Below are 7,743 nucleotides of genomic sequence, written 5' to 3'. Positions count from 1 at the left end.
TACTTGTTTAATATGTTTAGAAATAAAGATCGTGTGAATAAAAGGAGTGACCTATGCCAAAGAGTGTTCAATGAAAACACCCCAATATGTGAAAATGTCCCCACACAGAACATGGATAATATGTTCTGGGAAATGGAAAAAATGCTCACAAAAGAAGTAAAGGCATGGTGGGACATTAGGGGACTGGAACACTATTTATCTGTTAACAGAATCCCAAGAGGTCTAAGACTTATTAAGAATCCAACGTTTGGACTGGATAATTCAGATTTTTTAAAAAAATGGGATGACATTTTACACAAATGCTCATTAGAGCTTATAAAACTAATAATTGAGGAAAAAAAGGCAGTACTCTCAAATTTAGAGAAGGAAATCATTAGAATGGAACCCCAGATGGAAGAACACAAAGAAAAAGAGGAATTCAAAGAAAATGAAAAAGTACTACTTAGAAAGGTGGAGAGAGTAGAAGAATCAGTCATGAAGAGCAAAGAAAAGAAGTTTATTAGAGATAAGAAGGACTACGAGTTGAATAAAGTTAAGAATTGGACGAGATTCCAGAAAAAAGAGAGAACCAACACCAGATATGAGTCTGGAGAAGGACTTAGCTGGAAAGTAGCACCCACAAGAAGGTTTAGCTACAGAAGAAACAGAGACCCCACTACTTATACTGGCCCAATAGGACTTAAACCTAGAAATAGGTTTTCCACATTACAACATCTGGACTCAAACAGTGATAATGAGCTTTTTTTATCACCAGCACAAGATCATTTAAGCAACAAAAATCCAATGTTCAGAGAAACCACCAAAACAGCCTCCCCCCTGAAGCGAAGGTACAGAGAAGAAGAGGAAAACGGGGTGGCAGGAGGAAGAAACCAAAAAAGGAGGAATTTTTAATAGATCCGAAATCCAAAGGCATATTTAATTTATCCCAGCATACACTCACTAAATCTGAAATAACGTTATTAAGCAAAGGCTTGAACTTTGCCCCGACAAGAAGCATGAACAAATTTGACACTTTTATTGATTTAAACAAGTTTGTGAGAAATCTCACACTCAAACGACATTTCCTGAGAAAAGAATCAGCACCTCTAAAGAACTATATTGCCCCTAATTCAAAATCCGGTCTTAGAGGTAAATCAACATATTACCCACTGGAATCAAAAGGGACTCACATAAACGTTTTCTATGAAATGGTAAAGAAGGACCTTTGCAATAATCAGACAAACTATGCACCAATAAAAAAACAAAATCTAAGTAATAGAGAAAAGGAGGCACTAAAAAACTTAAAAGAAAACCGTGAGATAGTTCTAAAACCAGCTGATAAAGGGGGGGGTTTGGTTATCATGGATTATGCTTACTACTTAAAAGAAGCACATAGATTACTGGATGACCAAATTTCTTATGAAAAATTGACCAAAGATCCAGTTGAAGAATATACAGAAGAACTTAGAATCATTCTACTCTTTGGTTTACAGAGGAATATTTTAACCAAAGAAGAATTTCAATTCTTAATGAAATCAAACCCCACAACCCCGATTTTCTATTTTTTACCAAAAATACATAAGTCACTTACAGAACCTCCAGGGAGGCCTATAATAGCAGGTATTGACTCCCTCACATCCAACCTCTCCAAATATGTTGACATCTTGTTACAAAAATATGTTATCAAACTAGAATCTTATCTAAAGGATACTACGAGTGTATTACAGCAAACCGAAAATATAACATGGAGATCAACTTATAACTGGATAACTATCGATGTACAATCATTATATACATGTATTGAGCATGAAAAAGGTATCAACGCATCAAGAATGTTTTTAGAGTTGGATGAAGAAATTGAAGTTCCACACAAAGAGTTTTTATGTGATCTTATGTCTTTTATACTTACTCATAATTATTTTAAATTTTAAATCAATTTTATCGTCAAATCTGTGGAACCGCAATGGGTACAACTTTTGCTCCCAGCTTTGCGAATGTGTTCATGGGATGTTGGGAAAAGAATTATCTTTACAGTAATAACCCTTTTAAAGACAATATCATTTTTTATAAGAGATATATTGATGATATTTTAATTATTTGGGAAGGATCGGAAGAATCTTTTAACGATTTTTAAATTTTTATTTCAAATAACAATATGAATCTTAAATTTACATAAAATTTTAACAACAGAAGTATTGAGTTTTTGGATTTGATTTTAACATCAGAAGGTGACCAAATTTGCACAAAATTTTTTATAAAAGGAGTAGATGCGAACAGCTACCTGCATTACAAAAGCTGTCACCTGGACAAATGGAAGAACAACATACCATACTCCCAGTTCTACAGAATTAAACATAATTGCAGCAATGCTAACGTCTGTAATGAACAACTTGATATTTATGCAACCAGGTTTAGAGAAAAAGAGTATCCGGAAGCAATCATCAATACAGCTATGCAGAAAACGAAAAACCTACAGAGAAATAATCTACTACAATATAAGACGGAGAAACCACAAAAAGAAGAAATGGTACCATTTATTACAACATATAATGGACACGAGAATCATATTAAAAAATCTCTTAACAAAAACTGGAATATCCTTCTGATGGATCCTTTACTCCAAAAGATCCTACCGACAAAACCACAGATTATATATAGAAAATCAAGGAACTTAAAAGATTTACTGGCACCGAGTATGCTGAGGGATAAAGGAAATGAAAGACCAACTATGAACACTTTGAAGTGCAATGGAAGCTATAAATGCGGACATTGCAATATTTGTAAATTTCTTCACCCCAAGAGAAAAACATTCACGAATTCGGACGGATCTAAGGAATACACTATAAAGAATTTTATGAACTGTAACTCCACATCAGTGATATACCTGTTAGAGTGCACATGTGGACTCAAGTACATAGGAAAAACCAAGAGACCACTAAAAATCAGAATTCAGGAGCACATTAGGAACATTAGAAACAGAGTTGAAGGACATGCAGTCTCCAAACACTTCTCAATAAAACATAATTCGGATCCCGAAGATATCACCTTCAAGGCAATAGAACACGTTACTCTGGGAGAAAGAGGTGGGGATTTGGGCAATCTGCTATCAAGAAGAGAGATGTTCTGGCTGTTTGAACTGGACACACTGGCACCGAAAGGCTTCAATGAATACTACGAAATTGCTCCTTTCTTGTGATATGCTCCATTCCTATCTACCAATATACCCCCAGGTTATGGAGGGGCCTGAGTAGTACCCTGAAGGTTCATCTTCTGAGGGAAGTCCAGGTTTGGTAGAATATCTGGCATTATGGACCATCGAAATATGTATTTGCTGCCATACCATCATGTGTGAGCCCAATCTCGTCCGATCTTGGAAGCAAAGCATGATTGGGCCAGGTTAGTACCAAGGAAGGTAACCCATTGAGAATACCTGGTGCTGCAAATTCAGCCGGCGGTTTGGAATATAACCAGGCTAGAGAATGATAATGCCTAAAAAGGGAATTATAGCATATTCACAATTGCAAGCCTTAAGGCCAAGGAGTGATTAATGATATCAGAACTTTACAATTCTAACTACCCAATTGAATGGAAAGAGGTGGATCTTGGGTTTGACTTATATGATTATCCAAGAAATCCTTAGAGTCTTTGGAACCTCCCCTTCAAGAAAAAGAGTAAAAGAATGATCCCCATACTTCAAGTACATCTTAAAACCGATTGTAACTATCTAACTGGATGAAAAGAGGTCGTTTGTCTGAGTCGGACCAATATGAAAATCCAAGAAATTTTCAGAGTCTTTGGAACCTCTTCTTCAAGGAAAAGAGTGAAAGAATGATCCCCATACCTTAAGAACATTTCACAACTTATTATATCCCTGAATTTCTGCTCCTCTTGGTTGAACTTTTAAAGAAATTCCTTTTTACAATATCCAATATAATTATATACATAAAACAATTCAGTACATATTCATAGTGTTTTTTAGATCAAACTATTAATATATTATTCTAATATATATCTATGCCTAAGGAGAATGTTATACTTAGACTAATCATTTAATGATCTAACCTATATATCCAGCATCAAAACAGATTACCCTCCTTAAATGGAATGCTTATCCTTTATTATTTTAGTTTCAGATAATATGGAAGACACCACCTACTCATTATTCACACTTGGGCAAAAAACATACTAATTCTATAGACAAGAAGGGCGGAAGCAATAAGTCCGGAGAAAACAATGGGGCGGAAGAGCTCAACACATCTATTAAGTAAGGGCGGAAGTGATGTGCCGCGTCCTGGAGCGAAACGACAGAAGGGTTGGTGGAAGTGACACGGCTCACCTCCGAACACGTCAACACACGGCGGGCGGAAGTGACGTGCCCAGTTCGGAACACGAGGAAGAAAACGGAAGTGCTTGATCGCGCGCTATGGTCTAACACAGCTGCCGGGAACGGATGTGACGCTCCAATTAAGGGCAGAGGCCAGTTCACAAAGGGCGGAAGTTGAACTTAAAAGATCGCCGTTTGACTATTTATAACTAACATTTCTTTATGGGAAACCCTGTAACACAAACTATTTTAAATGATGGCTTGCTGAATTATGAAATCGCTTGGTTTTGAGGTCTCCCTAAGACAAAGGAAGTAGGGTGAACACCTGACTCTCATTTGAACTCAGTGTGGTATGAATACAGGACCACCACACTGAAGCAATATCCCCTTGATGAAGTCATAGTGACGAAACGCGTTGGGACTGTTGGCTGCCTCATGCACTGTGGAGAACTACTTCTCTCCTTCAATCAGATAAGCTGCTTAAAAATATCAACTTTCCTCTACTTTGTTTTTATCTATTTACTGCCAGTCGTTGTTTTTATGGTCATATTTATTTATATATTTTTATGTGCACTGTTTTTCAATAAATTGTCATAATTTTTATTATACTTGGCACTAGCACTTTGTTTCAGATTCATTATATTTTTGCACTAGCACTTTGTTGTCTATATGAGTTCAACAAAAATTTTTTTTTTTTTTTTTATCTAGATGTAATCAGATATATCATATTTTGCACTAAGCACTTTGCTATTTATTGGTTTATTATATTTATTAATTAGCGTGAAACACGCCCCTCTATATGGTTTGAGGTATAACTACATTTGTAAACCATTAACTTATCTACTGTACATTTTACTGTGTGTGAATTTACACATCTAGCAAACTAGTCGCCTGATTGTCAATTCTCTTGTTTTTCACTTTTTAAAAATACTCACACTAGTATTACACTATTGTCTCAGAGCGGACGCCGAAAAAAATAATAGGCTAAGTTGCTATACATTTGAATATTTATTTGTTTCACTCAGTAAGTCACACAGGTAGTGGCGCTGTACCCATCTATTGCTTGATATATATATATATACATATTTATTCATGATATATACATGCATGCACATAGACAATCGCATGTGTATCCACAATGCATGCACATATATACCCAGTTGCTATTGCAGATATAAACACACACACACAGAGCATGTGTGCGCTGTACACAACCCCTGCACACAGCGCACCTTTTACGCTGTGCTCAGATGCACAACACATACTTACATATAATCATAAATATACACACACTCATAAAAGGTTCCTGCACATTATGGTTTATATTAAAGTTATCAATTATGATGTATAATGTATGTATTTGATATTAATGGTATAGAACATCGTAGACATTTTATGTTTGGTAACATACTGATACCCTGTCTATTTCCAGATATCCGGTTATATCGACAAGGGAGTCAGATCATGCATTCGGGAGTTATGGATCATAGTGAATTATTGGTTGAAATGTAAAACTCTGTATGCTGAGTCTGTAGTTAATTTAAATCAATTAAAGAAATACAATGCAATCTGGAGAAGTGGGACATACACTTAGTGAACTGTCCTATGAACTACAGAGTACTACAAAAATCAAGAGCAAGAACCAATGGAATTATGTTTGTCTGTCTACATTGTTGTTATCATGATCTGTTAGGGTATATAGCCTGTGTCCTGGTCCCAGTTAGTAGCCATTCTCTGGGATGACCACAGACCTCTGTATGTATCGACTATAACCTTGTAATTGTGTCTTTGTGCTAATTGTGTTAGGTCAAAGCGTGTAACCTTTCTTTTTTGATGCAATGAGAATTTTGGAACCACAATTACTGTCTGACATCACAATTATTATTGGGTAGTGATTATATAGCTGATTTATAACAATCTTTAGAGGTATAGGACAGGTAGGATTTCATAGTTGGGGGCTCGTTGAGTTTGGAGCTCACACTACCACCATTTTACTCTGTATTGCACAGTCCTCGGTCTCTCAACAAAGGGTGGAAGGCGCCATACACAGGAAGAACGCACTGCCTTTGAAACCTGCGCCATATAGTGTTGTGAAACCGGGACCCGTTATTGTGTAATTTCAAGGAGTGCTGACTAGAACCTGGGGCGGGAGAGAAAAGTCTCTATTTTTTTTTCTGTCCCGACGCTAGAGTGCAATTCGAACAATAGCGTATACGTGTTTCCGTTATTGCTGCCACATGTTCAAACAAAGCCGTTGCGATTGCATTGTTGTATTGATAGCGTGATAACATTGTTTTCAATATCTTAGTCATACTGCCATATCTGGGGAAGGTTTATTTTTCTGCGCAGAAAAGGTGCATGATAGCGAACGTGTGTTTGATGTGAATAGGTGTACTGTGTGTTCCCTATTGTTACTAGGTGTACTGAGTGTTCCCTAGAGCTAGGCGCCGTGTGTCGGGCCTAGAGACTCGGTAGTAGATACTGAAGTCGGTACACACAGCAGGTGTACAAACATTAAGATTAGGAAATAGGTACCGTGTGTCTGGCCTATAGTAGGTACCATGTGTCGGGCCTAAAGTTTAGTGTTGTTAGGGATCGGCTCCCAAGGGATCGCAGAGTCCATTGATCAGTTAGGGTCTTTGGGCACAGCGATTAAATTGCATGGACAGGCAGACTATGATTGAGGCCTGGGGTGTGGTGGAGGAAATCACTCCAGCGAAGGTACGGTGTGTTTTCTTAGCTGGGTAAAGTGGAAAGTACTCAAAGAGGGAATTGACTAGACTACTGTGTGTTATCTAGTGGACTGGCGAAGGTACTGTGTGTTTTCTTAGCTGGTCACCTCATTGTGCATGCTGTTCACCCAGTAGGAGTGGGTCAGTGGTGTACAGTGAGTAGGAGTGTGTGAAGGTAGCTCTTGAATCTTTCACCGGTCTAAATTATCTAATAGTGCTAAGCGTTTTCTCAGATGGGTGCTAAGCAATCACTAGAAATGGTCGACGATGTGCTGCTGGTGCAAGGGCCAAGGGGTTCGGCAAGGCATATAATGCATACAAAGTATGCTGCGTACGCTACAGTACCCTGCGATGTATGGGTTAAGATGACCCGAATGTGTTTGAAACCATTCCCAAAGATTGGTAGTTTTGATAAGAAGGTAGTGAACAATGTCAGAGATTGCATCTGTTTGGTGAAATCTCAAAAGAAAAGGATAAAGTATAACGATTGCTTGAAGTTGTGGCAGCAGGAGGGGGACATGTGGCTTAGTGGTGTGCACGTGGCACAAACTAGCGTAACGTGTACGACACAAGAGTGCACACATAACGCAAACTAGCATTGTGCGTACGCCACAACGGAGGAGTGCGCATGCACAGCAAGGTAGCGTTACCAGAGGTAATGCTGGTAGCGCATGCGTACCTCCGCGCCCTATTCGGATGGAGGTGAGA

At 38.0% G+C, this 7,743-nt stretch overlaps 1 pseudogene; it reads left to right on the top strand.

The window, feature by feature from the left end:
- Positions 1–3,305: 3,305 nt before the first annotated feature.
- On the top strand, positions 3,306–3,424 carry LOC148474433 (5S ribosomal RNA; annotated as a pseudogene).
- The last annotated feature ends 4,319 nt before the right edge of the window (positions 3,425–7,743 follow it).

The sequence above is a fragment of the Taudactylus pleione genome, unplaced genomic scaffold, assembly GCF_031769625.1.
Source record: "Taudactylus pleione unplaced genomic scaffold, aTauple2 ptg000845l, whole genome shotgun sequence".
In the NCBI taxonomy this organism is placed as follows: Eukaryota; Metazoa; Chordata; class Amphibia; order Anura; family Myobatrachidae; genus Taudactylus; species Taudactylus pleione.
This window is presented reverse-complemented; position numbering and strand designations above follow the sequence as displayed.